Genomic DNA, 25,412 nt, shown 5'->3' with positions numbered 1-25,412 from the left:
TTTTTTAAAAAAGAATTCTTGACGAATCAGAACTAATGAAAGAAGCTTAGTGTGACATGAAATAACGCAGGTCACGTTGCTGAACGGAAACTTCTAGGAAGGACAAATGAACTCAATGTTGAGGTGGAAAAAGACTGTCAACATTATACTGGTGGCCTCCTGTGAGTTTCACAGAAGCAACAGAAGGATTTGAGACAGTAATTTTGATTAAAAAAAGTTAAAAGCTCGGGGCGCGGCCAGGCCAGGCCCCCGCCGCCGCCCTCGCCGCAGAGCCGCGCGGAGCTGAGCCGGCGAGCTAACCCGAGCCAGCCGGCGGGCGTCCCGGAGGCGGCGGCGCAGGGAGGGGCCCAACGCGCGCACGTGGCCCCGGCGGCCGCCATGGCTGACAGCGGCACGGCGGGGGGCGCGGCGTTGGCGGCCCCGGCCCCCGGGCTGGGCAGTGGCGGCCCAGGACCACGCGTCTACTTTCAGAGCCCCCCCGGAACCGCAGGAGAGGGCCCGAGTGGCGCGGACCATGAGGGCCCAGTGAGGCGCCAAGGGAAGGTCACCGTCAAGTATGACCGCAAGGAACTACGGAAGCGCCTCAACCTAGAGGAGTGGATCCTGGAGCAGCTTACGCGCCTCTACGACTGCCTGGAAGAGGAGATCCCAGAACTGGAGATTGATGTGGATGAGCTCCTGGACATGGAGAGTGATGATGCCCGGGCTGCCAGGGTCAAGGAGCTGCTGGTTGACTGTTACAAACCCACAGAGGCCTTCATCTCTGGCCTGCTGGACAAGATCCGGGACATGCAGAAGCTGAGCACACCCCAGAAGAAGTGAGGGTCCCCGACCCAGGCGAACGGTGGCTCCCACAGGACAATCACTGCCCCCCGACCTCGTAGCAACAGCAATACCGGGGGACCCTGCGGCCAGGCCTGGTGCCATGAGCAGGGCTCCTCGTGCCCCTGGCCCAGGGGTCTCTTCCCCTGCCCCCTCAGTTTTCCACTTTTGGGGTTTTTTATTGTTATTAAACTGATGGGACTTAAAAAAAAAAAAAAAAGTTAAAAGCTATTGTTTCCACTCAATAGATGACCAACCATGTCAGCTAAGTGCTTCTTTTCCAGCCTCGCTTAGGACAAACCATGTAGAGGAAACTGCTAATAATTGAAACTCCCAGGACAAATGGCTTAGTGGGTGCTACAGCTTTTCACTCCACACTGGACATGCTCCCTGTTCCACCCGGTAGCCATGCTGCTGTTTTCTCTAGGCCTATGTGCTGACCTTGGTTGTCAAGCATTTCCTCAAGCCCAGTTTCTAAGTGTTGGGAATTCATGTTAATTGTCTTGTAGTTCTTGGATACGGCCCGGACACAAAACAGTCCAACTTCAACCCATCTGTTCTCTCCTAAAGGATACAAAACTCCCCTGCACCCTCTTAGCAATTTCTCTTCTGGGTTCCTGCCTATACCACACCAGCAGGTAACTCTGAAGATAATTTCCAAATTTTTGCCTCAGTTTTTTATTCTTTATGCTAGATCAACTTCTGCTTCTTTTGGCTTAATATTTTGCACTACTTCAAAAAATGCAATTTGTCTTTTCAAGTGAAATAAATGAGGACTGCTGCAGGGCACCGACACAGTTGAGCAGATTTTCGGCTCTGCTGTAACCTATTTAGAAAGCAAACTTCCCAGATATATGTTCATACACCATGTTGGAATTAACAACAAGAGAGTAGTAGGAGGAGTTGCGTAGTGTTCCACCCAGTCATTTGCAAAAATGAAGTTTGTCTCAAAAGATTAGAGAGCTAAATAATTAGGAGTTATAGACACTGTCAATGCTATTTTTTATATCTCTATCTATCTCTATATATGTGTGTATATAGACATATATAATATATCCATATATATAAATATATATATATATATTTGCTTTTTAAAAAATACCCATGTTGCTGATCTAAAGTGAGAGGGAGGGAGGGGAAGGAAGACTGAGAGCAGGTAGTTATAAAGAACAAGGTACATTTTACTCAGCAAAGCTCTTTGAAACCAGTATGTATTATCTGAGTTTGAGATGCTGAGTATTTTGGATATTTACTCTATGTGGCAAAAAAAAACAGCTGATTTTATAGTGTCACACTATCCTCTAATAATCTGATAGAATAAACTGATAGACATTAGGGTATATGCATCATATGTTACATTTCTATCAATGTAAATGTTGAGCTATAGACTGCATATTTCAAATTATGCTGCCCGACATAGAATAAATATTAAGCAACTATTCTTCCTTTGTTCTGTCTCTTCCATATCTTTTCTGAGATGATTGGTCAAAAGTAGCCAAAGACGTTCTGGAGAATTTCTTGAAAAGGCTGTTGTTTTCACTAATTCATGCCAAATCATCAGAATATAGCAAAAGCTTTTTTTTTTTTTTTTTTTTTCAATCTAAATAATAACATATACCCCAGCAACTGGCAGAAAAGCAAATCATCTTATTCAATTTTCCTTTAAAATTGTTATATATTCCATAATGTTTATTTGGACTGACACATTTTAATTAGAATAGTCATATTATCATTCAATATCAAACAAGCTATAGAGTACACCATTCAGGCACCTGAATAAAAATGACAGAAAGTATTAATATGGTAACCACATAGCACTCCAGATAATTTTTTTTTCTATCACTGCATTTTATTGCCAGTGGCCACAGTGTGAAGTTGTGGAATTTTGGAGAGACATCTGCATACTTAAAGGAGAGAAGAAGAGTATAAAAGTATAGAGGTCATGATCTTTAAACAAAATGTAAAAGAACTTTGAAGTTGAGAATTAACACAGAAATAATACGAAGGAAGGACTCACATACAGAACAAAAATGAAATTTCCTAAGGACAATTTTTGTCTTTTCTCTTATTTTTCTGCATATGTTTGTATGTATGTATTTTTAGGTATATCCATGTATGCAAATATATAAAAATAGTAACACTGTGGAACTTCTACCAGTTGGTTGTGTATTTGAGGTTAAAATAAAGAAGGTTACACCTACCAAAATTAAACTCCCCACTGTTAAAGTACAAAATATTTTCCTTTTCAGTTTTATCTTTTCTACCACATTTACCACCAAAATTACTTGAAAGAAAGTCATATTTGAACACTAATTTTTTTCTAGAGTCATTTTTTATTCTTAGAGAAAAAAGTTTCAGACTGTAGATTTGTTTTGAATTCTCATTCTATTAATTTTGAAACATTTTAAAATGTAGAGAGAGTGTTAGAAAAGTGGTAATTGGTGAGTGATTACCAGAACTCTTCTCTGTTAACTTCATTGCTGTGTACACCAGCTTGGGTTGACAAAGTTGGAATTAATAAATGATTGGGCACTCAGCGCTGTGGCTCGTGCCTGTAATCCCAGTATATTGGGAGGCTGAGATGGGTGGATCACTTGAGGACAGGAGTTCGAGACCAGCCTGGACAACATGGCAAAATCCTGCCTTTGTTAAAAATACAAAAATTAGCTGGGCATGCTGGTGCGCACACTTGTAATCACAGCAACTCAGGAGGCTGAGGCAGGAGAATCACTTGAACCTGGAAGGCAGACATTGCAGTGGGCCCAGATTGCGCCACTGCACTCCAGCCTGGGCAACGGAGCGAGGTGCTGTCTCTAAAAAAATAAATAAATGTTTGGTAGCATGAACTAATGGCAAATCATCAGAACTGGGAATGAGGATAATGGTGGCTTTGATGCTATAGCTGTGACTATGGGGAAGTTAACTGCCTTCATTTGTACAGTACCCTCATATCTGTATAATAAGATAATTATCCTATATATTCTCTAAAATGCAGTTCTACAAGTGCAAATCTACTGATATCCTGTTTAAAAAAGAGTTATTTTTAAGCAAACATTTAGCCACATACATGGCAGCTTGGCTTGTTCTGTTTAATTTATATCTAGGATATCCATAATCCATAAATTACTTGAATTCTAGGGCTATTAGTAATTGATCATTATAAAAAAATTACATTTGGGACAGAATTTAAGAAACCATATATATGTACACACACATATATATCCATATATATATATCCATAGACACATGTGTATGGATATCCATATGTATTATATATATTCCCCGTGTGTGTATACACACACTATATATATTTACCAGCAAAATAGAATGTCGAAAATGTGTAAAAGAATTACTGTCCTGTTTTTTAAGAAAATAATGTATTCCAAAAGATTCCTCTGTTTAGAAAACTACAACTTATTAATATAATCTGCAAAACCATTTTGCAATATTCATAATGATTTGAAACAAAATACTTAAATTTGACAAAAAAAGATCAGTTTTGTTTTATCTGTTCTTATTCCACCAAGAACTCTCCAGACATTGATTATTCTGAGCCAACTGAAGATTATGTCCAAATATGACATATACTCCATGTGAGAGGTGAAAATTAGTGAATTGTCCTAATTCTGACTGAGCCGTGTTTTCATTGCCATTTTACAGATAAGCTTTTCTTGCTAATAGAGAGGTTTGACAATTCTCAGAAACCCAGACTACTTGAGTGAAAATTCAATAAGTAAGTTAAGGATACCAAATGGTAACCAGGCCTTGGGGAGGCTACACAATTGAAACACAACTTTTTCTGACAGTTTGTAGTGTAGCTCTGGTGGTGTGTTTCAAAATCTGTCAAAAAGATATAACTGGACTTAAGAGTTTAGTTTGATTCTTAAACCAAATAATCGGATAGCAATGTGGCATTACTGCCTTTGGCCATTTAGAGAAAAAAAAAATCTTGGTTTTGAAAGAGCAAAAGCATTAAACTCATCAAACTGCTGCTGTGTACTGGCAGAAAAACTTTCTAAGTTTCACTGCATGAACAGTCAGGACAATCAGATAACGAAGGCATCTTCACTGATGTCAATAGGACTCGAACAATCACATCCCCAAAGAAATGATGTTTAACAATTATCTCATGTAATATGATGGGGGAGTCATCAACTTCCATTTGTTTCAATGGTGATTTTACTTTCATTTTCTCAACATCAGTAAAACAGTTGCCCCCGCATTTGTCATATTGATGCTCAAGTAAAACTAAGGAAATTGACACTAGAGTCTCATTGCTTTTGAGTGCCACCAGGTTGCTGCTATGAATCTATTTTTAAAAAAGGTAAAATTGAGCAGGGCACGGTGGCTCACGCCTGTAATCCCAGCACTTTGGGAGGCCGAGGCAGGGGGATCACGAGGTCAGGAGATCGAGACCATCCTATCTCTACTAAAAATACAAAGAAAAAAAAAATTGCCGGGCTTAGTGGCGGGAGCCAGTAGTCCCAGCTACTCGGGAGGCTGAGGCAGGAGAATGGAGTGAACCCGGGACCTTGCAGTGAGCAGACGTCGCACCACTGCACTCCAGCCTGAGCGAGAGTGAGACTCAGTCTCAAAATAAAATAAAATGAAATAAAAAGGTAAAATTAAAAAATACATTAGCATTGTGCTTAAAATTGTTTGTGATTGGATACATATTAAAAATATAGTTCGTAATTGTATAACTCAGAGTCACTAGACTCCAGAGTTTGAGGACATCATAGAAGCTATTTATTTTTTATTCTGCTGTTTGTATTCTGTAATATTTTAGCACCAAACATGTTAGATTTAGCCACTAAATCAACAGGATCCTAATTATTTTCATGTTTACTTGGAGCAAATAACATCAATAGTAGGAAGTATTTATTTTCCACACACTGTACTAGTACTATATGTGCATTTTTCATTTAACTCTCAAAACCCTTGCATAAAGTAGGTACTACTAATATCTATATTTTACAGCAAGGAGATAGAGGTTTAGAGAAGCTTCATGACTTTTCCAGAGGACAAAGGCAGTGAATGGCATTAATAGGTGACTCTGAATCATGGCCTACCTGGATTTATATAGAGATCTTCCTATAGGTATTTGATTTCATTACTAAGTAAATAAATACATAAATAAATATTTGTAGGTCTCCTACTTGATGTTATGTAAGGGATTTGAGATAGCCATCCCATTGGAAAAAAACTTATTACTGGTTCAGTCTAAACTTTGTAGCAATTAATTCAATAGTGCAAACAAATTATCAAGGAACTCACCTGCCTCCCATTGTTTCATCATTCATTGCATCCATGGCTATTATTTTGAAGACATATAACCCCAAAAGGTTACATTATAAAGGACTAGGTAAGATTGTGATGAATCTCAGTTGAAGGGATTAGCATGTGGAAATCAAGACAGGAAAAGCCGTTCTGACACAGGGCTTTGGGGGGAAAAAAAGAGGAGTACTGAAAGAATGTTTAGGGTATCACTTATATAATATCTTCTATTAGTCTCTATTTTCCAAATGACCATTTGTATATTGAACAAACAAAGAATTTTTTGAAAGCATCATATGTATAACGCATACAAGACAAAGAAGTAATCATTTTCCCAGAATTCACACTAATAAGATTAATGCTGAAAATGTCAGAACTGGGTTAAGGGGAAGACCAGAATGAAAATTACTCAATATTCTCTAGGCAGTTAAACACCACCAGAAATGTAAGAAGATAAAAAAAATAAAAAGTATTTCCTAGAACTCTTCTTGTGGAAAGTTCTGTGAGTAGTTTAAAGATGGAATGTTTAAGGTGAAATTTGGCTCCCAAACCCATCTATTTACATAAACTCTCTTCTGAGGAAATTGTAGTCTTCTGCTGAATTAGTCCATTTTCACACCGCTATAAAGACGTACATGAGAGTTGGTACTTTGTAAAGAAAAGAGGTTTAATTGACTCACAGTTCTGAATGGTTGGGGAGACCTTAGGAAACTTGCATGGTGGAAGGAGAAGAGGCACATCTTAAATGGTGGAATGCAAGAGATAGGGAGCAAGAGCGGGGAAAACTGCCTTATAAAACCATTAGGTCTTGTGAGAACTCACTCACTATCACAAGAACAGCATAGGGGAAAATGCCCCCATGATCCAATCACCTCCTACCTGGTCCCTCTCTCGACATGTGGGCATTATGGGGATTACAATTCAAGATGAGATTTGGGTGGGGACACAGTCAAATCATATCATTTGCTAAGTGGAAATGCAAGTTTGGAGCTTGGAGTTTGGAGATGAACTCTTGAAGACAATATAGTATCGACACAGCAATTCTTTATTTTCCTTTCTTCCCGGGGTGCACCCTAGCATCCTCCTTATCAAAATGTGCTTACAAATAGTTTGACAATATATGTTTGAAGGGGTATCAGTTTATGAGGCTTCTTAGGGCCCCCATGTGTCTAGGCTAGTCCTGATTATTGAAGACTGGAGGAGATCAAAGTATGCCACTGTTTTACATAATTACTTAAAATAAAATGAGGAAAATCATGAAACCCCAAATCAACAATAACAAGCCAGCAAGAAAAGTTTATAATACGTTTCTCTTTCCCTCTTTATATTATTTCATCACTTTCATCCTTTAGTACTGAATAAATATTCATTAAATAAATCGTCACAGCTGCACCATATCTCAAATGCTTTAACTCTGTTGGTGCTTATAAAACATCTGCTTAACACATATCGTCATAATCGCTTACTCTTAATTTTTAAGTGAATTTATTTGAAGACTTCAGAAAAAATATTTGACTACTGATGCAGTTAACTTAATGGTTCAATGTCTATTCAGGATTACTGTATCTTATTAGATCAGTTTTCGAAAATTATACTTCCGTAGATAATTGTCTACGTTGTTTAACACTGACCGACATAATATAGTTTAATGCTTTCTCAAAAATATTTTACTTTTATAGTTATGTTACTTTTTATATTTTGAATGTTTTCAATTTTATTTGCATAAACTCTTCAGTCCTTTGTCTGTTTAATTAAAGATTAATAATAAAGAACTAGCTTTAGATTTGGATAATCTTTTTGCTTCTTCATTTTATATTTTGTCTTATATTATTTCTTTTTTAGACTGTCTGCTATTATTTCATTATTTTAAAAATATTTTGAATAGAATGCTTTAACTATTAATTTTTAATCTTTTGTTAGCTTTTAATATATATTTCAACCTGTAAGTTTTTAATTTTAGCTATGTACACATGCATATAAATGTAGTGATATTATCTTTTAGTCATAAATATTTCGTAATTTTCATTATGATCTTCTTTTACTCAAATGTTAATTAGAACTATGTTTTAAACGTTTAGATTTTTTTAAAATTAAGCTTTCTAAAAAGCTAAATTTTAGTTTTAAATCAGTATGATCTGAAAAAAGTTTGGAATAATATTTGGTATTTGTAAAATTTGTTTTGTGGGCTAATCTTAATTTGTGTAATTATCCATGTAACTGGAAAACCATACGTATTCTTTAAGTAGTGTGTTCAGAATTCTCTCTCTCTGTTTCTTTATATGTATCTATCTATTTATCTATTTATCTATCTATCTATCTATCTATCTATCTATCTATCTATCTATCTATCATCTATCTAATGATGCAGGATTTTTGCTCCTTAGTTCAACTAAAATCCAGGTTCTTGTAACATGACCAGAAAAAATTAGGCACATGGACACATTGAAAGATGAGGAGAGAGGAATTTATTAAAAGAAAGCTCTCAGGGAATAAAAGAGGTCCTGCCAACAGGCTCCCACCTCACAGATTGAATACCAGGCCACGACACAGGAGCAGAGAGGCCAGGCTCCTCCCCCCTGCGTAAGGCATGAATTCCCAGTGGCTCCACCTCACTCTACCAATACTGCAGGCAGGCCCCCAGTCTGTTGGGGGCATGCCCAGACACCCTGGACAGATTTCCTCATCTGCATAAAAGTATCTGATGTAAACACTTGCGGGGCAGGTTGGAGATTCTCCGGGTAGCTTCCTTTATCTGCCTCCTGCATCTATTACATACACATACATATGTATGTATTCCCACTTCCGTGCACAAACACATACATTCAACTTTAACCCCAATTTATTAATCAACTCTATCATTTATTTTACTTCTACTTCTTTGAATCTTGTTTTTTCATGATTTATAGGCAACATGTTAAATGTATATAGATTGATAATTAGTTACATCTTTATGGTAATTTTTTTACTTTACTATTATGCGACAATCCATGATCCTAACATGCTTTGACCCTTAAGGTACATTCAGTCTGGTGGTAATGTTGCTCAACAGCCCTTTCTTTTCACCTCTCTCAGTGTGCGTGTGTATTGTTAAACTTTTTTGTGTGTGTGTGTAAATTATGATTTTTGTGTATTTCCCCCAATGTGGGAATTGTTGTTAAGAGAGGTATGTGTGTGTGTATATATATATATATATATATAGAGAGAGAGAGAGAGAGAGAGAGAGAGAGAAAGAGAGAGAGTTATAGTTATTATGACATTGACTATATTTTAATTATTTTATTCGTTATTCTTATATTTTAATTTTCATCCTACATTTACTAAATTATAAATTATAAATATTGCTACCACCACCATGAACAATACAAAGTCACATAATATCTGAAGTCCAAACAACTTCCCAATGGTTTATTTCATTTTATTGTTATCTAGTACTTTATACCTACTTTGATTTTTACTTCTGCTAAAAAAACTTCCTGTTTTTGTAGCTAGTATTTATTTAGAATTTCCAATAGCCTTTCTTTAGACTTCAATTTCCTTCTTAACAAATATTTAAGAATATTAACATTTCTTTCAAGACATGAAAGTTATGTATTGGTTCTGTTTGAAAATGTCTTTATTTTCTCATTTTTCTATGATAACTATGTGACTGGATATTGAATTCGAGGTTGAGAGTTTTTTCCCCAGCATTTGAAATATTAATTTGTCTTTTGACATCTTTTAGTTTATAAGAATTATGCTTTCATCTAAATTTTAATGAGCCCTAGGCATAAAATTGGGCTTTTTTTTTTTCTGGTTGTATTTATCTTTGGTGTTACTGTAATATACTTGAAGGTGCATTTATTTATATTTATTTCCCTTAGAATTATGTCACTTCTAAGATAGACATCACCAATTCAAAATTAGCTTATTTTCCATATGTTTATGTATTTTCATTTTTGCATTGCCTATTATGTACTTTTTTTTAAAGATATAATTTCTTTTTAAAAGTGGTTGCTGTAAGAACTAGATACATGTCCTCCACTTTCAACAGGCAACATAGTGTTAAACTTGTACCACTTCATGTACATTATAATAACTTTACAACTGTATAGGTAAATTTGCATTCCCTGACTGTCCCTGCCCCTGCAGCAATTGTTTCTGTTGTAGCTGTTACAGGAAAGGGGTCTCGATCCAGACCCCAAGAGAGAGTTCTTGAATTTCATGCAATAAACAATTCAGTGTGACTCCACAGTGCAAAGTGAAAGCAAGTTTATTAAGAAAGTAAAGGAATGAAAGAATGGCTACTCCATAGACAGAGACTCCCTGAGGGCTGCTGGTTGCCCACTTTTATGGTTATTTCTTGATAATATGCTAAACAAGGGGTGGATTATTTATACCTACCCTTTTTAGACCACATAGGGCAACTTCCTGACATTGACATGACATTTGTAAATTGTCATGGTTCTGGTGGGAGTGTAACAGTGAGGATGATCAGAGGTCACTCCTGTTGCCATTTTGTTTTTACTGGCTCCTTTATTGTAACCTGTATTTTGTGCTGACCTCCCATCTCATCCTGTGGCTTCGAATGCCTTAACCATCTGGGAATGCAGCCCAGTAGGCTTCAGCCTACTTGGGTTTCTAATAGAAAACAGAAGAACCAACAAGCTGAGTCATTTTTGAAGAGGATGGCAAGGGACCCCAAATAAGCTCAACAAAACTGGGAATCCAAGGAATGGTGCTTGTAGGGAAAGAGAGGTCAGTTGTAGTCCTTAAACCTCTTGGCACCTGGTGTGGGTTATAAAACAAGGAACTGGAGTAAAATTGCCCTTACCCCTAATCCAAATGCTCTCCAGGATTTAGGAGCTACCCAATATGGTATTGGTTTCTATTTTTTGTTTGTTTGCTTGTTTCCAAAACAACCTTGCTTGGTACTGCATGGAAAGTCAAGCTTTTCTTCTTGCCCACTCAGGACCACCTGTCTGGGCTGGCCTCTTCCCCCTGTCTTCACAGCATTCCTAAGGAAGATTTTTGCAGTGCTCTCTGGAGCTGAGGGAAGTGGAATTTGGTCCAGAGAAGGTGCAAGGAAATAGTTTTCCTGTTTCCTTTTCTCAAGGTGGATGTTCTCAGGCTTCCTTCATACCTCCTTCCCATGGGTGCAGCTGGCAGTACAGTCAGGTTGTGGAGGAGGGCTGAGAAGAAAGGGGCACTGGTCCAGCCCCAAGTTTTATCCAAGACAGGCACACATTAGATACCATCCCACCTTCCTCTCTTAAGAACAGGCCAGCCACACATACAACCCTTTCCCTACTTTACTAATGTGTCCTTTATATGGTACCAGAAATGGGAGACAGGCAGACTTACCTACTACGTGCTCACAAACAGGGTGTTCCCGATAAGTTCTGCTCTCGCAAACGAAGCAGGGCGTTCCCCATAAGTCCTGCTCTTGCAAACGAAGCAGGGCGTTCCCCATAAGTCCTGCTCTTGCAAACGAAGCAGGGCGTTCCCCATAAGTCCTGCTCTTGCAAACGAAGCAGGGCGTTCCCCATAAGTCCTGCTCTTGCAAACGAAGTCAGGGAAAGGTCAGAAAAGCAACAATGTGTCTTGTGACTTGGTAACATTCCACAAACAACTGTATAAAATAAAGCAGAGCGCGCCATTCTGGGCGGCCGCCATGTTTGTCTTGTCTTGTGTTGTCTTGTGTGTTCATTCCTTTGTTTAGGAAACTCGCGGACCCCAACACTTACCCCCCGCAATCTAGAGAGAATGTTGTTACTATCCATAAAACTTGACCATCCCCATATCCTACTCCTTTTCGTAAAAACAAATGCTTAAACCTGTGAGCCTGCCATTCCTTTCTATGTGTTGATCAGTTTCCTTCCACTCGAGCTGTGTGGGAGGGAAGGGCATTGAAATTGTAGGTTGTAATCTTGTGCCAACCAATAAAAAACAGTATTTCTCTCTCTCTCTCTCTCTCTCTCTCTCACACACACACACACACACACACACAGCCTATACGAAAACTAATTATTTTTGCTGCACTTTATACAAATAATCAGGCCAAGTGTAATAAAGCAAATCAGTCTTACCATAATTTTTAAGTGAAAATGGGAAACTGTGTTATGCCCAGACCATTTATTCCCTGAAGAAGACCACCAGAGTCCAGAGTCAAAGCTAAGCAGCAAGGATCTTTATTACAGGTTCGAACCTGGAGCTCTCACTTGCTCGTGAAACGAGACGGGCAGGAGAGCTCCCCCACTGAGCTCCGAACAATGTTATATAGTCTAAGGAAAGTAGGCATAGAATCATTATACAAATTAGAGGTATGATTGGCTGGAGTTTGAACAAAGCGATTTGGCAAACTGTGATTGGTTCCCGCCATTTCTCATATTTCAGTACAACCCTTGAGGCGGAAGAGCAGTTTTACACAAAGGCAGTTAATTATATTGCGTCAGGTTGCACAACCAGTTTATGGCTATCTTGCTTAAACACACCTTGTGACCTGGCTCTCTTACTTAAACATTCCTTGTGACCTGGCCTCAGAAAGAAAAACATGTACTTACAGAACTTACGAAACCTCTGGTACGTGCAGAGATTAGAAAGCAGAACAAAGAGTTTAGCAACATTGGGGGGAGGAAGGGAGGGTACGCATTTTTGTATCTTTGTGTCCTTTCATTTCCCCCTCCCATAAGTAACTGGATGTCCAATCTTGGATTTCCAGAGTCTTATAATGTAGCCTCACTTTCTGGGTGCAGGAGAGGCTGGTGATGGCTACGGAGGACCATTAGTTGGATGGTATCAAACCTTTCTCTGACAAATTGTAAAATTTTATTTACCACACAGGGGCCTATAGTGAATAGAAGTAGTAAAGACATTAGGGGGCCTAAAAGGGGTGCCAGAAGGGAAAACATTGAAGAGCTCCACCAATTGTTAGCGGCTGTAGTGAATTGTTGCTTTTTCATTTCTAAGCTTAGTTTGTGTAGGTGTTGGACCTTTTCCTCAACTAACCCTGACTCATTTATATAGAAACAGCATTCTTCTTTGAGGAACATACAGGTACCTCCTTTCTCAGCCGTGAGTAAGTCTAAGGCTCTGCGGTTTTGAAGGGTGACCTGTGCTAGGGAGGTGAGCTGCTGCTGAAGGGAGGCTAGGGAATAGGTGGAGTCTTCCATAGCAACAGAGAATTGTTGTAACAGCTTGTTGTTTTCTATCATGGAGTGTTGTAGGGCCCCTCCTGCTAACCCCGCTGTGACGACAGAGGTGGTTAAGGATATTCTGGCAATTAGTGGTAGAAAAACTGCTCATCTATGTCGCGCAGTTTTAGTTGGGGCGGTCCCTGCCCAGCCTATGAACTCTGCCAGGGTTAGCAGTGTCAGTCGGGGAACTAGGGTAACAGGGATACACAACTGTCCGTCAGAGATGCTTTTGGACAGAGTTTTTAACAGAGTCATATTACACCAGAAGAACACACCAGGAGGAGCATATATGGGACTATTAGGGTATGTAGCCGATTGGTTACAGAGGCTGTTGCTAAATGCCGAATAACAATAGGGGTATTTCTCTTGGTATGGGTCACGGTACAGGGCCACATCAGGTATCGTGACTATTGATGAGTTAAAACCTGTATAGTTTGTGGGAGGGGAGGATAGAGGAACAGCCGTTAATGGTGGTCTTCCTAGGGTTGCACACATAAAGCAAGAGGACAGGTCGCCTAAACCGGTGAGGTTGGCGAATGCTAGCCCTTCCTGTAGTAGGGTTAGCCAGGAGAAGGGCTGCAAGTCTTGTGATAGCTTGGTTTCTTGCCTGTGGATTTGTGTATGGATTAAGGGTTGAATCTGGACTAGACTTCTCCACAGATATAAATGGCTACTGGGCCAGGTACTAGTTGATGAGTAATATACTCCCCCATGTTGTGGGGTTGTCCACCGAGAGTCCCATGGGTCTCTAATTATCCAAGTGTAAGTGACGGGAGACTCAGTTTTGTAAAAATACCACCTTTGTTGTTCTCTCCAGTATCGGACAGAGTGCATCTTACAGTAGCTATATGGGCAACCTGCACTCTGGTGCCACCAATAATTTTTACAATTATATTCAGTTTGATCATATTCAAAACAGATCATGGGTATTGCTGGTTGGGCAATCTGGAACCTAGTGAAATTGAGGTAAACTATAGTATTACACCCTAAGGGGGGGCAGTCTGCGCTAGCTAGCAGTTTACCCGCTTGGGGGGTTTCCCCGTGGTGAGTTTTGTTCTCATAGAGCCAGAACCTCCAGACATAGGGATTAGACGGTGCAGCAGTGAGAAGAGTCAGATGCATAAGGCATAAAAGCATAGGTAAGCTAGACATGGTTACGGCTATGGGGATGACGGCGCAGGGTTAGCTTTAAGGGATTGTTCTTAGCTTTGTCTACAGTCCATGTAACTGGTGCTCCAGACGGCCCGAGAAGGTCGGATGCTGGGTCCACTGGTTTGACGTGTGTGTAGTGGATCCACGAAGCAATGCCTTCTACCTTGAGAGCGGTGGGAGTAGTCAGGAGTACTTGCAGTGGTCCTTTCCACCTGGGTTGAAGAGTTTCTTGCCGGTGGCGCTTGACTAGGACCCAGTCTCCCGGCTGGAACGGATGAGGCGTCGGCGGAGGTCCTGCCTCGTACAGTTCTCGTAGTCTGGGCCAAATTTCCTGGTGAATTTTCTGTAAGGCTTGTAAGGAGAACAAGAGCTCAGAGACATTTTCAGTTTCAGGTTTGAGTAAGTCATCTTTTAGACTGGGGACCAGGGGTGGGGGTCTGCCATACATGATTTCATATGGTGTGAGGCCCAGTCTGTAAGGGGTATTTCGGGCCTGGAATAGAGCGTAGGGGAGAAGTACTACCTAATTAGTGCCAGTCTCCATGGTCAATTTAGTTAAGGTCTCCTTTAGAGTCCGATTCATCCTTTCTACCTGTCCTGAGCTTTGGGGCCTATAAGCACAATGTAATTTCCAATTTGTCCCAAGAATGGAAGCCAAATCCTGACTTACCTTAGCAACGAAGGCTGGTCCATTGTCTGACCTTATTTGGACAGGAAAGCCATACCTGGGGAGGATTTCTTCCAAAATTTTCTTTGCTACAACCTGAGCAGTTTCTCTCTTAGTTGGGAACGCTTCTGTCCATCCTGAAAAAGTATCTACAAAGACAAGTAAGTACTGATACCCATATTTTCCAGGCTTTATCTCAGTAAAGTCTATTTCCCAATAGATACCAGGCCTAGTTCCTCTACACCTGATTCCTGCGGCGGTCTGGGTTTGGGGGCAAGCGTTGTTCAGTTGGCAGGCTTTGCAATTTGTTGTGACATCGCTGGCCAGTTCAGCTATGCGTCTGATTCTGAACTTGGCGTGCCTGATTAAGTCTATCATTCGCCGGGCACCCAGGTGGGTTGTCCAGTGGATATGTTCCAACACCTGCCGTCCTAATTTTTCTGGTAGGATGGTTTGGTCATTTATATCAGTCCACCACCCATTTTTAACCTGTTTTAGGGGAAGCGTGTCCATCCATTCGCGATCCTGTTCAGTATAGTCGGGAAAACATGGCAAATTTCGCGGGCCAGGATCAGGGAGCTGGAGCGCGAGGAGCTGACTGGGAGCTTTTGCTATGCTCTTTGCGGTTTGGTCGGCTAAGAAGTTGCCTCGAGCAATTGGCGTAGCTGGTTTCTGATGCCCAGGGCAATGTACAATAGCCAATTTCTTTGGTTTCCACAAAGCAGTTAATAGAGCTAGGATCTCTTGCTTGTTTTTTATTTCTTTGCCTTCAGCTGTTAATAGTCCCCTCTCTCTGTAGATGGCCCCATGTATGTGCGCAGTAGCGAAAGCATAGCGGCTATCCGTGTATACTGTTAGTTTTTTCTCTGCCCCTAGGGTGAGGGCCTGTGTGAGTGCTATCAACTCGGCTCTTTGGGCCGATGTCCCTGGAGGCAAGTGTTCCTCCCAGATTACCTCAGTCTCTGACGTTACAGCTGCTCCTGCATACCGCTGGCCTTGGTGGACGTAGCTGCTGCCATCAGTGAACCAGATGAGTTCTGTGTCGGGGAGCGGACGATCTTGCAGGTCCTCCCGCACCCCATGCACCTGAGCCAGTATCTCAGTGCACTCATGGGACGGGGCGTCCAAGTCTGGATTTGGCAGCAGTGAAGCAGGGTTTAAAGAGGTTGGGGGCAGAAAAGTTATTCTGAGGGGGTTTAACAGCAGTCCTTGATAGTGGGTGAGCCGGGCGTTACTAATCCATCGGTCCGGCGGCTGCCGGAGGACGCCTTCAATGGCATGTGGGGTTATAACGCGCAACTCTTGCCCCATGATAAGTTTATCAGCGTCTCGGACCATTAGGGCGGTCGCCGCGATTATCCGGAGGCAGGGTGGCCAGCCAGCAGCCACTGAATCTATTTTTTTTGACAAATAGGCAACTGGCCTCTGCCAGGGGCCTAAGTACTGTGTTAACATGGCTTTTGCAACACCCTTACTTTCATCCACGTATAAGTGGAAGGGCTTGGAGACATCAGGGAGCCCCAGCGCAGGGGCTGATAACAAGGCAGTTTTGATTTGCTGAAAGGCCAGCTCAGCCTCTTCCGTCCAATTGAAGGGCTGCCGTTCCTTTGTTGCCTGGTATAGGGGCTTGGCTAACTCAGCAAATCCGGGTATCCATAACCTACAGAACCCTGCCGACCCCAGGAATTCTCTCACTTGCCGTGTTGACTGGGGTCTAGGGATGCATAGGACTATTTCCTTTCGGGCTTTGGTTAGCCAGCGTTGCCCCCCTTTTAATAGGTACCCCAGATAAGTTACCTCCGACTTGCAGATCTGAGCCTTTGTTGCTGAGGCTCGGTAGCCTAGCTCCCCCAGAGTCTTCAGGAGGTCCTCAGTCCCTTGAACACAAGTTTCCGGGGACCTGGCCGCTATTAAGAGATCATCAACATATTGCAAAAGAGTTATTTCAGGGTGTTGCCACCGGTACTCACCCAGATCTTCATGAAGGGCTTCATCGAACAGGGTTGGCGAGTTCTTGAACCCTTGTGGCAGTCTGGTCCATGTTAGCTGACCGTTGATGCCCTTCTCAGGATCCGTCCATTGAAATGCAAAGAGTTCTTGACTTTTGGGAGCCAGAGGAAGGCTGAAGAAAGCGTCTTTTAGATCAAGAACGGTATACCACTGTTTTTCGGGATGTAAGGCACTCAGAAGGGTGTATGGATTGGGCACAGTGGGATGTATGTCCATGACCCTTTTATTAACTTCTCTTAAATCCTGTACTGGCCTGTAGTCCGTACTGTTGGGTTTACGAACAGGTAACAGTGGAGTATTCCAGGATGAGTGGCAAGCCCGTAGGACTCCCTGGTCTAGGAGTCGGCGGATATGGGGCGTAATTCCTTCTCTTGCCTCCAGGGGCATAGGATATTGCCGAACCTGAACCGGGTCCGTCCCTGGCTTAACTTCCACAAATATGGCAGGTCGATGTTTAGCTAGCCCCAAGCCCCCAGTTTCTGCCCACGCTTCAGGGAAACGCTGGAGCCAAGAGTCAATTCCCTGATCGGGGGGCTTTTGCTCTTGATGGAGTCGGTACTCATCTTCTAAGGTGACAGTCAGGATAGATATTGGCCTGTTTTGGGAATCAGTTATCTTGGGCCCTTCTGGCTCAAAGTGGATTTGGGCCCCCATCTTTGTCAGCAAGTCCCTCCCTAGTAGAGGGCAGGGGCTCTCTGGGATGACTAGGAAGGAATGGGAGACTTTTCCCGTTCCTAAGTCTACAGTCCTCTGGGTTGTCCAGGGGTATTTTTTAATGCCTGTGGCCCCGTGCACCCAGGATGTTTTCTTAGACATTTTTCCAATTGGTTTGGTTAGGACTGAGCGTTCCACCCCAGTATCGACCAAAAAGTGAACTGGGGACCCCTCCACTTGCAAAGTTACCCTGGGTTCGGGGAGGGGGTCCGAACCCCGTCCTCCTTAGTCAGAGTCCTGGGTAACGAGTATGGAGGTAGGGTTAGCTGGTCTCCGTTTCTTTGGGCAGTCTTTAATCCAGTGGCCACGTTCCTTGCAATAAGCACACTGATCTTTTTCTAATCCTTGCCTAGGGCCTTGCTTTTTCTGCTTTCTGTTTTGGCCATTTCCTGCCTGGGGGAAAGCTGCTACTAAGACTTTGGTCATTTCTTTGGTTGCCTTGAACTGTTTTTCTTCTGGAGTATCCCTATTATTATAAACTCGCTGGGCCATCTGAAGGAGGTCCGGAATCTGCTTTCCCTCTAAACCTTCTAATTTCTGGAGTTTTCTTTTAATATCTGGTGTTGCCTGGTTTACAAAGGACATTACTACCGCTGCCTGATTTTCCGGTGCTTCCGGGTCCATAGGGGTAAACTGTCTGAAGGCTTCCATTAATCTCTCTAAATACACAGCGGGGCTTTCTGTCTTACCTTGTAACACCGAATATACTTTAGCCAAATTGGTGGGCTTGCGAGCTGCAGCCCGGAGACCTGCCATTAGAGTCTGGTGATAAATGAGCAGTCGTCCCCTACCTTCTGCCGTGTTGTAGTCCCATCTGGGCTGGGTCAAAGGAAAAGCCGCGTCAATGAGGTCAGGATTTGCAGTTGGCTGGCCGTCATCTCCTGGAACCAGCTTTCTGGCCTCAACTTGGATTCTTTCCCGCTCCTCCGTTGTGAACAGGATTCGGAGGAGCTGTTGACAGTCATCCCAGGTCGGCTGGTGAGTAAACATGACACTGTCTAACAACGAGGTTAGATCTTTGGGATTATCTGAGACCGAGCATTTTGGGACTTCCAATTGTATAAATCACTGGTGGAAAAAGGCCAATACATGAGACGGGAGAGCCCGGTATCATCGAGCGATCCTATTTCTCTGAGAGGCAGGGCTACAGTGGAGTCAGGGAGTCGGGAAGCTTGGTCCCGCTGTACGCGGCCTCGTGTTCGGCCGGCCGGCCGGCCCCCCCAGGTTACTTTCGCTCTCGGCTGCTTCCGCTTCTCGGTTTCCCTCTACGGAAGCACCACCCTGGGGGACTGGGTCCTGCGGGATAAGGTGCGGATATGGTGGGGGAAATGTGGGTTCTAACGTAAGGGAGTCCTGGCTGTCTGGCAGCACAGGGGCCGAGGGAGCAGAGGGAGTCCTTTGTCTTGTAGGTCGCGTTACTAGGACCTTGCAAGGCTCAAGGATGAATGGAGTTATCCAGGGCGGTGGGTCTTCCACAAGATTTTGCCACACTAGAATATAAGGAATTTGATCAGGATGTCCTGACTGCCCTGGCAGGAAAATCTTAGTTTTTACCTTAGTAATAATAGAGAGACAGAAAGTTCCTTCGGAGGGCCACCCTACACCGAAAGAGGGCCATTCCGAATGGCAGAAAGTAACTAGCTTTCCTTTCTTTAGCTCTACGCTTAAGTTATGCCCCCGAGCCTTCACATCCTTAAAATTGGTAACAAGGAGTGAGAGCGGCGTGCTCTGGTTGTTGCCCATCTTTGGACTGCTCCTACAAAGAGAAAGGGGGACGAAAATGAGTGTGAAGCAGAGGGGAGTATCCGACAGGTCCAGTCCTGGAAGGGGAAGAAAAGGTTTTATGTTTCGTTTTGGGCTTACACTTAACACTTAACAATAACGGACAGACAGTGATAACGATGAGCATTCGCGAGCGCGTGTCGGACTTCCGACCTGAGTCAGACGGGGCAACCAAGGATGGAGGCCCCCAGATGGGCACTGGGGAACGTCTCCCACCAGTCCCGAGTGGCTGTCTTCTAGCGCGTCCGCCAAGGCCGTGCCACTTACAGAACAGACCAATACAGATTACAGATTACGGATTTCACGAAATTTCAGGGAGACAGACAGAGACAAAGACAGAGACAGTGACAAAGCCGGCTTACCTACAGATTAAGATCCATTGACTTGGGGGTCTGGTGGGCTTGGGGGAAATCCCGGACGAGCCCTCATTTGTTATGCCCAGACCATTTATTCCCTGAAGAAGACCACCAGAGTCCAGAGTCAAAGCTAAGCAGCAAGGATCTTTATTACAGGTTCGAACCTGGAGCTCTCACTTGCTCGTGAAACGAGACGGGCAGGAGAGCTCCCCCACTGAGCTCCGAACAATGTTATATAGTCTAAGGAAAGTAGGCATAGAATCATTATACAAATTAGAGGTATGATTGGCTGGAGTTTGAACAAAGCGATTTGGCAAACTGTGATTGGTTCCCGCCATTTCTGATATTTCAGTACAACCCTTGAGGCGGAAGAGCAGTTTTACACAAAGGCAGTTAATTATATTGCGTCAGGTTGCACAACCAGTTTATGGCTATCTTGCTTAAACACACCTTGTGACCTGGCTCTCTTACTTAAACATTCCTTGTGACCTGGCCTCAGAAAGAAAAACATGTACTTACAGAACTTACGAAACCTCTGGTACGTGCAGAGATTAGAAAGCAGAACAAAGAGTTTAGCAACATCGGGGGGAGGAAGGGAGGGTACGCATTTTTGTATCTTTGTGTCCTTTCAACTGGAGAGAGAAATATGTGACAAGAACTATGGTACACTTGTTATTAAATTATTGTCTCATTAGTTGTTTTTAAGTTTGTTTCTGCAACTTAGGCTAACCCTGCTTATTCCTGTGAAGCAACCAGTAAACTCTGACTGCTACTCAGAAGAAATAAGAGGGTTGGGTAATGTAAAAATCTGGATCAATATGCTAATCCTGGGCATGTATTGGAATCATCTAGCAATCCCATATCAGTTTGGTTCCAACAAATTCCCAGTTCATGGAAAGCTTTCTAATTTAGTTTACTTGGGACAACTTTATTTATTTTGCTTTACTCTTGTGGAATGTATTGCTGTTATACTCTTTGTGTAGGATTTCAGGGCAAGCTTGCTGACTGTTATGTTAAACACTTATTAATCTTCCAGATATCACCCTTTGTCAAAACTCAAGAGTTATAAATGGACCTTACTGTACTGATGGTTTCTGACTGAGGTTCTCTCTACCCTGAATGCAAGGGATCCTCATAGTTAGGCAGGAATATCACTGCCCTTATTCAGCCTGAAGAAGTTACAGAAGATGAATCTTTGCCCCTCTGCAACCCTTAGGATTAAGGGTTCTCTTGTGAAAGGGAGAGGGAAATGTCAGAGGTGTATGTACCAAAGCAATTCCATCTTAAATAGGAGCCTCCCCTTTTTAGACCATATAGGGTAACTTCTTGACATTGTCATGGCATTTGTAAACTGTCATGGCACTGGTGGGAGTGTAGCAGTGAGGACTACCACTCTCATTGTCATTTTGGTTTTGGTAGGTTTAGGCCAGCTCCTTTACAGCAAACTGTTTTATCAGCAAGGTCTTTATCACCAGTATTTTGTGCTGACCTCCTGTCTCATCCTGTGACTTAGAGTGCCTTAACCATCTGGGAATGCAGGCCAGTAGGTTTCAGCCTCATTTTACCCAGTTCCTACATAAGATGGAGTTGCCGTGGTTCACACGCCTCTGACATAGCTGCCTTATGTATTATATCCCCATATGTTATAAACCCAAGAAGACGATGCTATAATTTTTGTTCTAAATAATCATTGGGATACTTATCCTTTATTCCAGAAGACTCAAGTTTTTTTTCAGCCTGAAAAACTACCTTTCATAGTACAGGTTTGCTGGAGATAGATTCTCTTAGTTTTTTTTATTCTTTTTTTTTTTTGAAAGGGTTTTTTTTTTTTTTCATATTATTAGTTGTGAATATTGTATTTTATGTTAAATTCTTTGTTGAATTTTTTTTATTTTATTACTACTTTTTGGCCTTCATAGTTAATGATGAACAGTCCATGATTAATTTAATTGTAGTTTCCTGGTATGTCATCTTTCACTTTTCTCTGGCTGCTTTTAAGATATTTTTTTCATCTTTGGTTACCAGCAGTTTGACTATAATATGCCTAGGCATGGTTTCTTTCTATTTATGGTGTTAGGGATATCTTGATGTTTTAAAAATTGTCAAATTATGTGTTTCACCAAATTTGGGACATTTGAAACCATTATTATTTAAATATAATTTTCTGTCCCATTATCTCTCTTCTCTTTTGGAAAGTCTAATTTTATTGATCTCTACCTACATATCATCTATCCATGTATCTATTTATATTTGTATGTATGTCTCTATATGTCTCTATTATGAAAGAAAAATATCTTGGGTCCCTTCAAGCTGGGAACCACTCAGGGCAAATCTGCCTCCTCTTCTATTCACGTCGTCTCTTTGCTCGCAGAGATAGATGCATATTCTGATTGCCTTCTTTGGAAGGACCGATCAGAAACTCAAAAGAATGCACGCATCTGTCTCTCACCTATGTGTGACCTGGAAGCCCCCAGTGGTGGGGCCTTGTTTTTAGCTGCCTCCACCTTTCTGGACAGAACTAATGTACTTCTTACATGTTGATTGATGTCTCATGTCTTCCTAAAATGCATAAAATCAAGCTGTGCCCGACCACCTTGGGTACATGTGGTCAGGACTTCTTGAGGCTGTGCCATGGGTGCGTCCTCAACCTTGGCAAAATAAACTTTCTAAATTAACTGAGACCTGTCTCAAATTTTGGGGGTTCACACTATCTATCTATCGGATGTTTTGATATTGTCCCACAGCCCCCGAGCCTCTGTTCTTTTTAATTTTCCCTTCCTTATTCTTCGGTTTAGATTATTTCTTGTGATTTGTCTTCAAATACACTAAACTTTTGCTCTATCATCTCAACTTTGCTATTAAGCCCATACAGTTAATTTAAAAAATGTTTTGTATTGTGTTTTGCAGTTTAAAATTTTCCATTTTATTCTCGTATTAATTTCCTAGGGCTACTGTGACACAAACTGTCTGGCTCCAAACAACAGAAAGTTATTATTTCCTAGTTTTAGAGGCTAGAAGTATGTTATCATAGATTGGCAGGGCCATGCTCCTTCCAAAGGCTCTAGGGAAGAACCCTGCTTTGCCTCTTGCAGCTTCTGGTGATTGCAGGTGCTCTTTGGCTGTGGAATCAGAACAACAATCTCTACCTCCATCTTCCCATGACATTCTTCTTTCTGTCTTTTCTATATCTCTGAGTCTCTTCTTATGAGGACACCAGTGACTGCAGTTAGAGTCCACCCTAATCCAGTCTGACTTTGTGAATGAATCATGGTTTCCTAGTTCTTGGCATACTGAGAAACTTTGGATTGAACTTTTTGGATTTTGAATATTAGGCTGTGGAGTCCCTGGATTCTGCTGTTTTCTTTTAAAGCATGTGATACTTTTGTTCTAGCACATAATCAACATGATTAGATTCAAACTGAAAACTCTTTTCTACCCGCTGTGGGAGCAGTTCAGATTTAAGTTTATTTTGAGGTGTTTTTCATTTGCTGGATTATTTATAGACTGCTTCTTGCATGATAGGTTCAGTGGTAAGCTAGGACTTGGACAGTGCTTGTACATAGAATGGGATATCCTCTTTCATCAATCTCTTTTGTCCAAGGTTTCCTCCCACTTTCTGGCTTCTCTGGCTGACCTGCCTTGTTTCTTTTTTTATCTTTTTGTATCCCTCACCCTCTCACACCCTTAATCCCAAGTCCCAAAGTCCATTGTATCATTCTTAGGCCTTTGCATCTTCATAGCTTAGCTCCCACATATCAGTGAGAACATACAACGTTTCATTTTCCGTTCCTGAGTTACTTTACTTAGAATAATAGTCTCCAATCTCATCCAAGTCGCTGCAAATGCCGTTAATTCAATTCTTTTAGTGGCTGAATAGTATTCCATCATATATATATGATATATATATACATCAAACACATATATGTGATATATATCAAACATATATATGTGTCTATATACACATATCACAGTTTGTTTATCCACTTGTTGATTGATTAGCATTTGGATTGGTTCCATGATTTTGCAATTGCCAATTAAGCTTCTATAAACATGTGTGTGTAGTATCTTTTTCATATAATGATGTATTTTCCTCTGGGTAGATACCCACTAGTGGGATTGCTGAATCAAATGGTAGTTCTATTTTTCGTTATTTAAGGAATCTCCACACTGTTTTCCATAGTGGTTTATATTACTAGTTTATATTCCTACCAGCAGTGTAGAAGTGTTCCCTGATCACTGCATCTACACCAACATCTACCATTTTTTGATTTTTTGATTATGGCCATTCTTTTCATTATTATTATTATTATACTTTAAGTTCTAGGGTACATGTGTACAACGTGTAAGTTTGTTACATATGTATACATGTGCCAGGTTGGTGTGCTGCACCCATTAACTCCTCATTTACATTAGGTATATCTCCTAATGTTATCCCTCCCCCTACCCCATGACAGGCCCCAATGTGTGATGTTTCCCACCCTGTGTCCAAGCATTCTCATTGTTCAGTTCCCACCTATGAGTGAGAACATGCAGTGTTTGGTTTTCTGTCCTTGTGATAGTTTGCTTAGAATGATGGTTTCCAGCTTCATCCATGCCCCTACAAAGGACATGAACTCATCCTTTTTTATGGCTGCATAGTATTCCATGGTGTATATGTGCCACATTTTCTTAATCCAGTCTATCATTGATGAACATTTGGGTTGGTTCCAAGTCTTTGCTATTGTGAATAGTGCTGCAATAAACATACATGTGCATGTTTCTTTATAGCAGCATGATTTATAATCCTTTGGGTATATACCCAGTAATCGGATGGCTGGTCAAATGGTATTTCTGGTTCTAGATCCTTGAGGAATTGCCACACTGTCTTCCACAGTGGTTGAACTAATTTACAGTCCCACCAACAGTGTAAAAGTGTTCCTATTTCTCCACATCCTCTCCAGCATCTGTTGTTTCCTGACTTTTTAATGATTGCCATTCTAACTGGTGTGAGATGGTATCTCATTGTGGTTTTGATTTGCATTTCTCTGATGGCCAGTGACGATAAGCATTTTTTCATGTGTCTGTTGGCTGCATAAGTGTGTTCTTTTGCGAAGTGTCTGTTCATATCCTTTGCCCACTTCTTGATGGGGTTGTTTGATTTTTTCTTATAAATTTGTTTAAGTTCTTTGTAGATTCTGGGTATTAGCCATTTGTTTGATGGGTACATTGTAAAAATTTTCTCCCATTCTGTAGGTTGCCTATTCACTCTGATGGTAGTTTCTTTTGCTGTGCAGAAGCTCTTTAGTTTACTTAGATCCCATTTGTCAATTTTGGCTTTTGTTGCCATTGCTTTTGGTGTTTTAGTGATGACGTCCTTGCCCATTCCTATGTCCTGAATGGTATTTCCCAGGTTTTCTTCTAGGGTTTTTATGGTTTTAGGTCTAACATTTAAGTCTTTAATCCATCTTGACTTAATTTTTG

The 25,412-nt window shown here is 41.5% G+C and overlaps 1 pseudogene; it reads left to right on the top strand.

The window, feature by feature from the left end:
- Nucleotides 1–339: 339 nt before the first annotated feature.
- Nucleotides 340–3,040, top strand: LOC139355824 (protein phosphatase 1 regulatory subunit 14B pseudogene; annotated as a pseudogene).
- The last annotated feature ends 22,372 nt before the right edge of the window (nucleotides 3,041–25,412 follow it).

This window comes from Macaca nemestrina, chromosome 8 (genome assembly GCF_043159975.1).
Source record: "Macaca nemestrina isolate mMacNem1 chromosome 8, mMacNem.hap1, whole genome shotgun sequence".
Lineage (NCBI taxonomy): Eukaryota > Metazoa > Chordata > Mammalia > Primates > Cercopithecidae > Macaca > Macaca nemestrina.
This window is presented reverse-complemented; position numbering and strand designations above follow the sequence as displayed.